General features: G+C 40.5%; 1 protein-coding gene across 9 annotated transcripts in view; it reads left to right on the top strand.

The window, feature by feature from the left end:
- LOC109410186 (metabotropic glycine receptor) overlaps positions 1-15,039 on the top strand; it is a 347,855-nt gene that overhangs the window by 99,877 nt on the left and 232,939 nt on the right. The gene's annotated exons all lie outside the window — the stretch shown is intronic.

Genomic DNA, 15,039 nt, shown 5'->3' with positions numbered 1-15,039 from the left:
CGCTACCAAACTGTCCTTTGGAGCAACATTGTATCTTTCATAGTTTTGTCACAATCTTGAATTCAAAATTGTGTGAAATAAATCAATGTTTTTATTGCAATACTGTCTGGCAACCCTACACGTTTGCTTGCTGTTGGTCGTCGTGCGCATGGCAACGAAGTCCAGCGTCGCGGCGGCGGTCATCGTTTGACAGAGCCAACAGTGAACGGCAAATTGCGCGCAATGTTTATGAATCAATCTCAAGGCATCCTTTTCTTTGGGTGAAGATTCAATTCGCCTAGATGCCATACATCCAAACCCACTCACTGGTGGAATTTAGCGAGATCATACCGCTGGGTGGCACCGTTTTAAGGGATATTCAAACCCACGGGCTGAGACTGGGTCCGGGCCGGGGCCGCGGTCGAGACTCGATAGGGTTTTTGTCGCTGCATTCTCACGGTACACAATGCTCACCGGGCTATAGCGCCTGCGCACCAGCAATTTATGTTGCGCGAACGCACGCACAGTATGAAGCGGTTGTCATTTATTTTTGTTTTTGTTTCTGCGCACTTTCTCCAGTGTGTGTTGATGTACATTCATCCAGAACTTTCTTTTGTAATTTCTACAGGAATCTGGGATTCCTCCAGCTTTTTTTATGATTTCCCTTGGAGTGCTTTCTGGGACTCTCCCGTAGTGCTTTCTGGAAAACCTCTAATGAGATTCTTCTAGGAGTCCTTCCTGGTATTTCTCCAGCTACTCCGTCAGGGTTTTTGTCCTTGAGTTCTACTAAAATTTCTTCTGGGATACTTTCAAGAACTGGTTTAAAATTTTTCTCCAGAAATTCCTCCAGAAGTAGCTTCCCACAGTTTATTTATTTTCAGTTCAACGGGAAGCCCTCCTGAAGTTCCTGAGAGTGAGTCCAGGAGCTCCCCAGGCATTCCTCCAGGGCACTCCTAAAAATACCAAGGGAATTTCTTTAGAATTAGCCCAAGAATTCCTCCAGCATTTGTCGTAGAATCACCCTAGGATTTTACTGGGAATTTCTCCATTATAACTCTGGAAATTAATGCAGGAGTTCTACAGCAATAATGCATGCTTCTGTTCAGGATTTTTCCCGAAAATTACGAAAATTACTGAAGGACTCAAGGGATTTCTCCAGAAATTCCTGCATTAATACCACCAAGACTTCCTCAAAAAAATCCTCCACGATGTCAACTAAAAATTCTTCCAGTAGTTCTTCCAGGAATAACTCCAGAAATTCATCTCGAAATTCCTACAGGAATTTCTCTTCAGGAATTGTGGAAGGGATTTCATCAGGATCTCTTTCAGGGATTTCACAAGACAATTTTTCAATAAATTGCTCCAAGACTTTCTTTAAGAATTCCTGCAAGGATTTATCTAGGAATTCCTCTAGATTTTTTTTTCCACGGTGTCCCCCAAGAATTCTTCCAGTTATTCCTCCATGAGTTCCTGCAGGAATTCATCCTAAAAATCTACCAGGAAATCCTGCAGGGATTCCCCCAGGAATCCCACCATAAATTCCTACTGTAATTGCTGCAGGAGGTTCCTCCAAGGATTACTCTAGAATTCCTTCCAGAATTTCTCCCAGGAAATCATCAAGAAATTCCTCTAGAAATTCCTTCAGTAATTCCTCCAGAAATTCCTTCAGTAATTCCTCACAGAATTCCTCTAGGAATTTCTACAGGGATTTCTTCAAAAACTTCTCCAGAAAGTACTCCAGGCATTTCTCCAAGAATTACTTCATGAATTTCTCCATAAATTATTCCAGGAAATCCTCCAGAAATTACTTCAGGTACTACTCCAGGAGTTCCTCCAAGAATTCCACCGGAAATTCCTCAAGGAATACCTCCAGAAATTCCATCAGGTATTTTTCCAGGAAGTCTTCTTGGAAATACTCCAGGCATAACTCCAAGAATTTCTCCGTGAGTTACTCCAGGTATTCCTACAGGATTCTTACAGATGTTTATCCAGGAACTACTGCAAGATGTCCTCCAATTTTTTACCAGGAATTCCTCCAGTGATTCCTTCATAAATTTCTCCAGTCAATGCTCCAGAAAATTCTTTAGAGATTCCTTCAGAATTCCTTCCTGTATTTCCTCCAGGAAATCGTTCAGAAATTTCGCCAGTGATTCCTTTAATAAATCTTCTATGGATTCCTCCAGGAGTTCGTACATAACATCCTCCAGAAATTCCTCCAGACATTCCTCCAGAAATCACTCCAGAAATTCCTCTAAGAATTTCGCCAGTGATTTCTTTCGTCCAGAAATTTCGCCAGTGATTCCTTTAATAAATCTTCTAGGGATTCCCCCAGGAATTCCTACAGAATATCCACCAGAAATTCCTCCAAGCATTCCTCCAGGAATTCCTACAGAAAATACTCCAGAAAATACTCCATGAATTACTCCAAGAATTGCTTCAGGAATAACTCGAGGAATTCCTCCAAAAATTACTCCAAGAATTCCTCCGAAAATTCCTCCATGAATTCTTTCAGGAATTTTTCCATAAAGTCTTCCAGGATATACTCCATGAATTACTCCAAGAATTGCTTCAGGAATAACTCGAGGAATTCCTCCAAAAATTCCTCCAAGAATTCCTTCAGGAATTCTTCCATAAAGTCTTCCAGGAAATAGTCCATTAATTACTCCAAGAATTGCTTCAGAAATAACTCTAGGAATTCCTCCACGAATTGCTTCAGAAATGACTTCAGGAATTCCTACGGGAATTCTTCCAGGAACTACTTCAGGCTGTCCTCAAAAAAATCCTCCAGGAATTCTACAAGGAAATACTTACGGGATTCCTCCAAGAATTACTCCAGGAACTATTCCAGGAAAGCCGTCAAGAATTCCTCCCGGAAACAATCCAAGAATTCCCATACTTTCTCTTTGAATTACTCCAGGAATTCGTCAAAAAATTACTTCTGGAATTTTTCCAGAAATTCCTCCCAGAATTCCTTTTAGAAATACCTCAAATGCTTCAAGAATTTCTTCAGAAAATCTTTAAAGAACTCCTCCAGAAGTACCTCCAGCCAATCTTTTAGGAAATCCTTCACGATTTTTTTCAGGAACTGCTCCAGATATTGCTTTGGAATATCTCCAGGAATTCGTCTTGAAGAACTATTCCAGAACGTACTCCAGGAATTACTCCAGGATTTCCTCAAGAAATGTCTCTAGAACTTCCTTCAAGAATTCCTTCGGTTAACTTTCCAGGAATTCCTCCCGGAATAATCTCAGGTACAGTATTCCTTAAAGAGTTACTACAGGGATTCCAGGAATAGCTCCAGAAACTCAGTTAGAATTTACTAAAAGGATTCCTCCAGGAATCACTCCAGTAATTCCTTAAGGTAGGACGTCATCCAGGAATTTCTGTAGGAATTCTTGGAAAAAATTTTGAACGGATTCTTGATTGAAATCTTGAAAGAATTCCTGGGAGAGTTCCCGTAGCAGTTTTTGGAATAATTTCTGGAGGATTTTCAGGGAGAATTCTGGAGTGATTTTTGGGAAAGATCCTGTAGGAATTTCTGGAGGATTTCCTGGGAGAAATCCTAGAAAAGTTTGTTTAGGAATTCCTCCCAGACTTCCGCCAAGAATTGCTTCAAGAATCCCTCTATGAATTTCTCCAAAAATCCCTCGAACAGTTCTTCTTCTTCACAAATTCCTCCAGTAATTCCTTCAAAAATTCCTCCAAGAATTTCTCCATGAATTCCACCAGGAAATCCTCCAAAAATAACTTGTGAGACAGCTTTAGGGATTCCTCCTCGAATTCCTCCAGGTATTCCTCCAGTGAGTCTTTCAAAAACTCCTTCAAGGCTTACTACAGGTATTTCTCTAGGAATTCCTAATGAAATTTCTACAAGGAAATCCCCCAGGAATTCTTCCAAGACTCCCTCCAGGTATTTCTTCGAAAATTCTTCCAGGGAGTAATTCCTGAAAGAAACTTCGAAGGAACTCCTGGGAGGAATTCTTAGATGAATTTCCGGATGACATCCTACCTAGAGGAATTACTGGAGTGATTCCTGGAGGAATTCTTGGAGAATTCCTGTACCTGAGATAATTCCGGGAGGAATTCCTGGAAGATTAACCGAAGGAATTCTTTAAGGAAATTCTAGAGACATTTCTTGAGGAAGTCCTGGAGTAATTCCTAGAGTAGTTTCTGGAATAGTTTTTGGAGAAAGCCTTGAAGTAATTCATGGAGAAATTCTTAGAGTGTTTCTGAGAGCAATTTCTGGAGGCCTTCCTGGAGGAAATTCATGAAGGAATTCTGGAGGAATCTCTAAAGAATTTTCTGGAGCATTTACTGGAATTTCCTCCAAGAATTCCTTCGGTTAATCTTCCAGGAATTCCTCCCGGAATTATCTCAGGTACAGGAATTCTTTAAAGAGCTACTCCAGGGATTTCTCTGGGAAGCGCTTCATATTTTTTTTTTCAGGAATAGCTCCAGAAACTCCGTTAGAACTTACTCCAAGAATTCCTCCAGGAATCACTCCAGTAATTCTTCTAGGTAGGATGTCATCCAGAAATTCATCTAAGAATTCCTCCCAGGAGTTCCTTCGAAGTTTCTCCGAAGTTACTCCCTGGAAGAAATTTCGAAGAAATACCTGGAGGGAGTCTTGGAAGAATTCCTGGGGGATTTCCTTGGAGAAATTTAATTGGGAATTTTAGAGAAATACCTGCAGTTTTTTGAAGGAGTTTTTGAAAGAGTCACTGGAGGAATACCTGGAGGAATTCGAGGAGGAATCCCTGGAGCTATCTCACAAGTTATTTTTGGAGGATTTCCTGGTGGAATTCATGGAGAAATTCTTGGAGGAATTTTTGAAGGAATACTGGAGGAATTTGTGAAGGAATTCCTGGAGGAGATTGTAAAGTAATTCCTGAATAAATTTCTTCAAAAATCCCAAGAAGAACTGTTCAAGGGATTTTTGGAGAAATTCATAGAGGGATTCTTGAAGCAATTCTTGGCGGAAGTCTGGGAGGAATTCCTAAACAAACTTTTCTGGGATTTCTCCCAGGAAATCCTCCAGAAATTCCTACAGGATCTTCCCCAAAAATCACTCCAGAATTCTCCCTGAAAATCCTCCAGAAATTATTCCAGAAACTGCTACGGGAACTCTCCCAAGAATTCTTTCAAGATTTCAATCAAGAATCCGTTCAAAATTTTTTCCAAGAATTCCTACAGAAATTCCTGGATGACATCCTACCTTGAGGAATTACTGGAGTGATTCCTGGAGAAATCCTTTTAGTTCTGGAATAGTTCTTCAAGACGAATTCCTGGAGATATTCCAAAGCAATATCTGGAGCAGTTCCTGAAAAAAATCGTGAAGGATTTCCTAAAAGATTGGCTGGAGGTACTTCTGGAGGAGTTCTTTAAGGATTTTCTGAAAAAATTCTTGAAGCATTTCCTTGAGGTATTTCTAAAAGGAATTCTGGGAGGAATTTCTGGAAAAATTCCAGAAGTAATATTTTGACGGATTCCTGGAGTAATTCAAAGAGAAATTATGGGAATTCTTGGATTGTTTCCGAGAGGAATTCTTGACGGCTTTCCTGGAGTAGTTCCTGGAGAAATTCTTGGAGGAATCCCGTAAGTATTTCCTTGTATAATTCCTGGAGGATTTTTTTGAGGACAGCCTGAAGTAGTTCCTGGAAGAATTCCCGTAGGAATTCCTGAAGTCATTTCTGAAGCAATTCGTGGAGGAATTCCTAGAGTTATTCCTGAAGCAATTCTTGGAGTAATTTTTGGAGGAATTCCTCGAGTTATTCCTGAAGCAATTCTTGGAGTAATTCATGGAGTATTTTCTGGAGTATTTTCTGTAGGAATTCCTGGAGGAATGCTTGGAGGAATTTCTGGTGGATATTCTGTAGGAATTCCTGGGGGAATCCCTAGAAGATTTATTAAAGGAATCACTGGCGAAATTTCTGGACGAAAGAAATCACTGGCGAAATTCTTAGAGGAATTTCTGGAGTGATTTCTGGAGGAATGTCTGGAGGAATTTCTGGAGGATGTTATGTACGAACTCCTGGAGGAATCCATAGAAGATTTATTAAAGGAATCACTGGCGAAATTTCTGAACGATTTCCTGGAGGAAATACAGGAAGGAATTCTGAAGGAATCTCTAAAGAATTTTCTGGAGCATTGACTGGAGAAATTTATGAAGGAATCACTGGAGGAATTCCTGGTAAAAAATTGGAGGACATCTTGCAGTAGTTCCTGGATAAACATCTGTAAGAATCCTGTAGGAATACCTGGAGTAACTCACGGAGAAATTCTTGGAGTTATGCCTGGAGTATTTCCAAGAAGACTTCCTGGAAAAATACCTGATGGAATTTCTGGAGGTATTCCTTGAGGAATTTCCGGTGGAATTCTTGGAGGAACTCCTGGAGTAGTACCTGAAGTAATTTCTGGAGGATTTCCTGGAATAATTTATGGAGAAATTCATGAAGTAATTCTTGGAGAAATGCCTGGAGTACTTTCTGGAGAAGTTTTTGAAGAAATCCCTGTAGAAATTCCTAGAGGAATTCTGTGAGGAATTACTGAAGGAATTTCTGGAGGAATTACTGAAGGAATTTCTAGAGGAATTTCTTGATGATTTCCTGGGAGAAATTCTGGAAGGAATTCTAGAGTAATCCTTGGAGGAACCTCCTGCAGCAATTACAGTAGGAATTTATGGTGGGATTCCTGGGGGAATCCCTGCAGGATTTCCTGGTAGATTTTTAGGATGAATTCCTGCAGGAACTCATGGAGGAATAACTGGAAGAATTCTTGGGGGACACCGTGGAAAAAAAATCTAGAGGAATTCCTAGATAAATCCTTGCAGGAATTCTTAAAGAAAGTCTTGGAGCAATTTATTGAAAAATTGTCTTGTGAAATCCCTGAAAGAGATCCTGATGAAATCCCTTCCACAATTCCTGAAGAGAAATTCCTGTAGGAATTTCGAGATGAATTTCTGGAGTTATTCCTGGAAGAACTACTGGAAGAATTTTTAGTTGACATCGTGGAGGATTTTTTTGAGGAAGTCTTGGTGGTATTAATGCAGGAATTTCTGGAGAAATCCCTTGAGTCCTTCAGTAATTTTCGTAATTTTCGGGAAAAATCCTGAACAGAAGCATGCATTATTGCTGTAGAACTCCTGCATTAATTTCCAGAGTTATAATGGAGAAATTCCCAGTAAAATCCTAGGGTGATTCTACGACAAATGCTGGAGGAATTCTTGGGCTAATTCTAAAGAAATTCCCTTGGTATTTTTAGGAGTGCCCTGGAGGAATGCCTGGGGAGCTCCTGGACTCACTCTCAGGAACTTCAGGAGGGCTTCCCGTTGAACTGAAAATAAATAAACTGTGGGAAGCTACTTCTGGAGGAATTTCTGGAGAAAAATTTTAAACCAGTTCTTGAAAGTATCCCAGAAGAAATTTTAGTAGAACTCAAGGACAAAAACCCTGACGGAGTAGCTGGAGAAATACCAGGAAGGACTCCTAGAAGAATCTCATTAGAGGTTTTCCAGAAAGCACTACGGGAGAGTCCCAGAAAGCACTCCAAGGGAAATCATAAAAAAAGCTGGAGGAATCCCAGATTCCTGTAGAAATTACAAAAGAAAGTTCTGGATGAATGTACATCAACACACACTGGAGAAAGTGCGCAGAAACAAAAACAAAAATAAATGACAACCGCTTCATACTGTGCGTGCGTTCGCGCAACATAAATTGCTGGTGCGCAGGCGCTATAGCCCGGTGAGCATTGTGTACCGTGAGAATGCAGCGACAAAAACCCTATCGAGTCTCGACCGCGGCCCCGGCCCGGACCCAGTCTCAGCCCGTGGGTTTGAATATCCCTTAAAACGGTGCCACCCAGCGGTATGATCTCGCTAAATTCCACCAGTGAGTGGGTTTGGATGTATGGCATCTAGGCGAATTGAATCTTCACCCAAAGAAAAGGATGCCTTGAGATTGATTCATAAACATTGCGCGCAATTTGCCGTTCACTGTTGGCTCTGTCAAACGATGACCGCCGCCGCGACGCTGGACTTCGTTGCCATGCGCACGACGACCAACAGCAAGCAAACGTGTAGGGTTGCCAGACAGTATTGCAATAAAAACATTGATTTATTTCACACAATTTTGAATTCAAGATTGTGACAAAACTATGAAAGATACAATGTTGCTCCAAAGGACAGTTTGGTAGCGTATCAAAAAATGAATGTTTTGTAGAAGAACATTTCTCACATTTATCACGTTTTTCACGAGTAAACTATCAAAAATGGTGAAAAGGGGGTACATTTTTAGGCACTTTTTACATAAAAGTCAAAATTTCTGCACTTAAATGACTTTTTATCAATTACCTGTCCAAAGAGCATTAAAAGACAAAGCTTTAAGCTTTCTATCCGTGCGCTAAGATTGATTATACGGTTCATAGTTTCTGAGTTAGAGATGTTTAAAGATGGGGTAATTTAATAACACTAATTTTTGAATAACTCACTTAGCAGTGATTTCCGGACCTACCTGTAGAACAATTTTTTGCTGCAAATATGGTCTACTTTCACCTCCTTTCGGGTGTAACACGAATTACCAGTCACCCTGTATTGTGTCATTGGCAAAAGTAAGTGGAAATATCCGTGAGTATTGATTATTTTCCGCCTGATATGACGGAAATTAGCGCAATCCAACCAATCAAAGTGACCAAGCAGTTCAAATACAAAAAGTAAGGGCAATCAACGTTTTTCAGAATCGAGTTAGGAAATTCCACTCACGTTACGCACTGTTTTTTGTTCCCTTGGGAAAAGATTCGTTAAAGTATATAAAAGCGCATGATTAGGATCGCACTCTCTCATTACAGAATGTACGTTTCACGACCGTTCGTGACTATTAGCTGCTTTTTCAGTTACTGTTTGGCTGCTGGAGAATTAATATACAACCGATGTCATCAACCACTCGAATCGCCATCTACGGGAAGCTTGAATCATACCAGAATCAAATTTTATGCCGTAGGGGTGGTGAACAAATCAGAACCGGACAACCTTCTCGACCATATGGTCGCCAATCCATGCTTGGAACTGGAATACAATGGCTACATAATTGCGCGGTCTACGCGTATAGTGATCTACGGAACCTGCAACTTGGAACGCATGTTTCGATTTGCTCTTGAGAAAGTACCTTCTGCGAATTGCTGGAGCATGCAATTGAAAGCTTGGGACCCTGCGGCAAACGAACACTGCAAACAGTTGCTATCGGCGGATACCTATACTGTCCATTGGTCAACACTAATGGAAACTCTAATACGCCTGGGATCTACCAACAAATCGTTAATCGAGAATTTCAGTAGAAGAACAGTGTGGTTGCGGTTCCTTGGAACTTTCGTGCAAGATGAAGCGCATTACAAAACATATGAACCGGAATTGATTACGACGAATCTAAACGATTGCACGTGCTGCCAAGAAGAACGCCATTCCAAAACTGAAATTGTTGGACTGCATTACAGTGAAACTTGGAACGCGCACTGCGAGCAGAGGCGGCAGCAGCAACAAGGACTGATCATGCCTCGTGCTGAAGCGACGATAGCTCGTTTGTACATGGCCATTGTGGGCATTGTTGCGATGGTGGTTCTTGCGATGGTTTTGTTGGGGTTTACGAACCTTATGTGACCAGTTTAGGATCTTAATAAATAGTAATGACATGAAGTCATGATGAAATTTGTATCAGTCTTAAGCGATCAATAGTATTGAATACACGCTTTGCCCAATTTTGCATAAATCAAAAGTAGATGTTTAATACTTGGCGTTCTAGACTTTTTGTCAATGTTGAGAACGATGTTTGACTTTTGGTTTATGCGAGTGGAAAAAAATGCACACTTGTCAAACTTTCATACTAAGAGCATTACTTCATACTGCACGGTAATATCTTCAGGAAGCAGTAGGAAACAACTCAAATGTATCAACTCGTAAGTAATATCAAGTTCATCGATATAAACACGTTTCTCATTGTAGACAACAAAGTTCCCCGAGGGAAGTTGTGGAAATACTCAGACAACCAAGACTCGTATGTAATGTACACAATACATAACGTACTTATTAAGGTTACTATCGCATATAAGTATGGAAGAGGTACAATTTGCATCGCATGTATCTGGTAAAGTCGTACAAGAATACAAATCAACTTATACATGGTTTGACTACTTCGCATCGATAGAATACCGAAATCTAATGTTTGAGACGATCACAACTTATCGCGATGATTATACTATTTCATGTGGTACTTTATCTTGTTACATTGTCAGTTTAAATCGCATTGGTGCACGAATAAAATCGCATAAATGTAAAAATAAGCTCGTTAAACTATAAATACAGAATCGCATAAGTGAGACTCGTTTATATTGCCATAATGTGATTTGAAAAATGATAGCAATTCCTGCAACTGCAGTGCTAAAATGCTACAAGAAAGTGAAAAGCCTCCTCTCCTCTTCCTCTTCTTGGCGTAACGTCCTCACTGGGACAAAGCCTGCTTCTCAGCTTAGTGTTCAATGAGCACTTCCACAGTTTTTAACTGAGAGCTTCCTCTGCCAATGTGAAAAGCCATCATTATGTAATCAAAGTGATATTTTTTGATTCTGTGACCCTGATAATAAACAATGGATGGCGCTAACCAGAAAGAAGTAGTGAAAACCACGCTCCGTTATTTTTACATTGGTGAAAGTTAGAATGTCATGATAAAAACAAATATTGATCATGATAATTATATTTGATGAGCCAATTTTATAAGAAGTGCTTAGTGTTAAGTGGTAAATGCAGTTTGTTAATGTAAAGGTCAGTAGTTCTACACTTAGGTTGTCGAACTGTTTTTTTTTTCGAATGTTAGTCAGTCTGCGATATAATATCATATCATATATCATATCATGCTGCGGTATGTCACAAAGCGTTTTTATTGTCGCACTTATGCATGAATATCGCCTTCTGTTTTGCTGCAGATTAACTTCACTGTATAAGAGTACTTATAACAAGGTCAATTAGATCACGAACGAACGAACGAAACGTGTTTGTGGAATGAGGCACGAAAATACTTTATGCTCAAGGAAATTAAGAAAATTATTATTACGAAATGTTCCTGCTGAATACCCTCGCTAGTACCGCTTCGCCTATATGAATAGGTCCAAGAAATTGTTCCAACCATTTATCAGAAAGAATATTCTAAGAATTATTTAAAAAAAAGTCCTCATAAAGGCTTGTATATAGTCCAGTTTTTTTTTCTATAGATTTTGTCATTTTGTCTTTATTTAAACTAAACGAATTTGAGAAATTTCTCAAAGGAAATCCCGATGGAACATCAACAGTTTTGCAACACAGAGAAATCTCTTAAGGAATAGTGCTATTGTTTTTCAATTGTTTTTCTATTGAATTTTTAGTGTATATATAAGCATTCTTTTCTGTCAACAAGTTTCTACTGAAAAGTATTTTGATGCAAGTTTTCCGACGAGATAGTGACCATTACAACGCAATTAAAACTTTACACAAAGGGAAACTTTCTTTCCCTTTATTGTCAATCTTCATGAAACTACAACAGCTTGCCAAAGGCATGTTGGCCTTTCAAGTTGAGAAATTCTTTTTGGTTTAAAAACGACCCGTGTCACCCGCTTTAGTCTGAACAATGAAGCTTTCAACTGTTTTGAACCATATGCTAGGCGTTTTGAGCGCATGTTATCCCAATTCATTCTTATTATTATTTTTTCAGATTATGTATGCCCGAGGAAGTCAAAGACATTTCCATTACAAACATTCAGCGGATTGACCGCGTCACCCTTTGCATGATTTTGCATGCACCACGACAATATGGACCCTGGCTACACTGTAACAGTTTTTGGTGCAATAACCTGTGTGCCAAGCAAATCACAGGTTTTTTACGCTTTTTTAATCCGTCGGCTGTGAACACTACCTAGATAGTAGTGTATCACCAGCAAACACTTCTAGCGCGGACAACAACCATAACCGTTTCAGTATAACAGTTAGTTTTGTTTATAATTTTCTCAAAGTGATGACTCGCAACTGATGAGGCTCATCAGTGATACAATCCCACCCCCAACTCGCATACCAGAGATGACATTAAAGCGATAGCGAAGAACCCAGATCTCTTTGCTTTCTGGTGATCGAGATAGGCAGACGCACCGAAGAAGTAATCCAAGTGAAAATCAAATCTGTATAATTATTTCAATTCTAAAGTTTCTAAAAGTGAATTCCCGAAAGGGTTGATAGAGAGTTATCACAAAGTGAATACAGGTAAATGCGTTCAATAATTAGAGTGTGGTGCATTTATTTAAGTAGACGTGTCGCTTGAAGGCCAAACCTTCAAGCGAAGGTTTTTGTCTTTGGCCTAGGCAGATCCTGGTTCTGGTGCTCCCACCGGAATATAACACAGAATCCGTCCGTGAATACGGTGCAACCTCCCAGTGCTCATCACAGGACGCGGTAGGAAAAGACGTCGGAAGACAGTGGCAAGGCCGCGGTCGCCCAACAACGTGTTCACCACGTGGTGTGCCAGCGAAGCTAGCGAGGTCGTGTGCACCGTTGGCACTCAACGATCGGCCAGCTGGCCACACGGAGTTAACGAGAAGATCGACCCACGACACGTTCGCCCAACCGCCGGCCCGAATTCCAAGTCGTTGGTCCACTAGGAGGTCCGAATCGAAGTCGCCCGGTTCCCCGCCGGCTACAAGCCAAGGTCGTGTGCACCCGCCGGCCAAGACCGTTTCAGTGCCGTTAGCGTGTACATCGTAGTCGATCAGGTCGCCCTAGACCTCCGGTCGCGCCCCCTCGAGCGATTAAACAATTCTCGTCGTCCCGCCGTACTCCATCGGCGATCAAGCTTTCCTTGCCATCCCGCCGCACCCTGTCGGCGACCATGCAATCGTTGACTTCCGGTCGTGCCCCGCAAGCGATCAAGCCGTCCTCGCAATTCGGCCGTACACCGTCGGCGTCCAAGACGTCCGGCTGCACACCGTCATCGACATCAGCGAGCCAGGATCCGAACAGGTAGCCCAGCTACGTACAGGTTAGAGATAGATTAAGTACTCTTTTTATAAACCTACACTAAGAGATAGAAACACTTGCGCAAGTTTAGGGTATCGTTGCCATTCTAAATACAATGTGTTTTCAAAGAATTTTCAATACAGTTGCCCATTTTACACCCACTCTTTAGCTTTTTGTACCGAGATCCATAAATCTAGAGTTCCATTCTTCCGCTATATTTTCGTATGGTTTTCGCTTTGCGCAGCAAGAGTCATCCTGATCGGTTCATCCGTTCGTGAGTTTTGGTGTCTCAAAAGAACTTCAAACTCATTTTTATAGATATATATATATATATATATATATATATATATAGGGTCTGGGACCATTTGGGCAGGAGCACCTATTTTGGGCACTTGCTGCTGTAACTCAATCAACTTCAAGCCGATTGATTTTAATTTTTGAACATAGCTAGATATTGTGCCTATCTGATCGTGTCTCAAAAATAAAGTCAATTGGTTCAAAATTGACTGAGTTATGGCAGCAAGTGCCCAAAATAGGTGCTCCTGCCCAAATGGTCCCAGACCCTATATAGATATATAGATAGATATTATATGGTCAATTTTCACAAAATTCAGCGATCAAAGCTTATAAAATTACCTTCTTAAAAATATTTTTTTGGAAATTTTCCCCGAGTTCGGGCATAGTTTTTCCGGCTTTTCTTCATGAATTTTCTTAACATGTGATAATGTTAGCCCAAAAGGTGGGTATTATAAATTTCGCACTCAATACACAAAAATGTTTGTGCCTAAATCTTAAGTTTTAGATACATAGTGCCATTGGTCATTGCACGTTGAAACATAGATTGGTTAACGTCAAAGGGCCGAAAATGAGTTTAGAAGTTGAAAAACATTTTCAAATTTTTCCAGCTGCATACTGTAGGGTAAAATAGCTGGAATTCATAGATATGTATACGCCCACACATTCAAGTACATTTACCGCTCGATTCAATATGTTCCATCTCAGGAAATTTCACACTTCACTTCGGAACATATCTGGAAGTTTTGTACACGCTCATCTGACAGCCAATCAGGAAACCTAAATTGCACTTCGGTATGTACCTCAACCAACTACGACTGAAACAGAAAGAAGACAGAATCTGTGCACAAAAAGAGGCAAATTTTCTGCATGTCGAGAAAGTTTCCCCACTTCCTTTGCTACAAGCCCTTGATATGACGATTCCTGGCGTCCCCTCATTTAAGGCCGGGCTGAAAGTACTTGGCACTCTCTTGTGTGCTTCCATTGCAATGGCCATATGTAGGTATTGCGGCATCCACCGCAGAGCACACCACCATCATCGGTCCAAGCCCAGAATTGGAATATTGAAAGCTCAAAAGAATGAAAGCGGAGGGAAAAAATATGAAAAGATTGAAGCAATCCGACGACAACCGTTCCAGAAGAGAAAAGATTTTTTCCCCCAGGCGGAACCACATCACCGGAATGGGCTCCTCTCCACTAGGCAGTTGCAATCAATACCTTTGACATTTTTTAGATTTTTCTAACAAAATAGGGAATTGAAATGAGCGTAATTCTGAAATTGCTTAAACGAGCCATTAAAGTTTTATATTTCTAACCATTCTCTTCTTTTTTGATATTTTGAATCAGCAAGATATTTAAATACAATACAGGTAGATCTTGAATAAAAAACAAGATTTTTTCTTAAAAGTCTACAACATATCTGTCAAATGATTGGAAATGTAAATGATAGTGTTTATGAAAATCCCAAAAGTACCAGTTGTAATGACCAATACTGTACTATTCAGCCACAAGGTCCTCCTAGCGGTTTCGGTCGATGTTGCTGCTTCCGTAGAGATATTGTAACGTGGAACATCGGTGTACTGTACACCGTATACACTCTCCTAGACCCCGAGGCATATTTTCGACGTTCGTTTCAACGATGGATAGGTGCTGGCTGCTATTTATTGCAATCTGAGAGCTGCCGACGACCAGGACTACCAAACCACCACCAGAAGCACCAACAGGCCAACCGATCATCGAGCGACCAA

This window comes from Aedes albopictus, chromosome 2 (genome assembly GCF_035046485.1).
Source record: "Aedes albopictus strain Foshan chromosome 2, AalbF5, whole genome shotgun sequence".
Taxonomy (NCBI): domain Eukaryota; kingdom Metazoa; phylum Arthropoda; class Insecta; order Diptera; family Culicidae; genus Aedes; species Aedes albopictus.
This window is presented reverse-complemented; position numbering and strand designations above follow the sequence as displayed.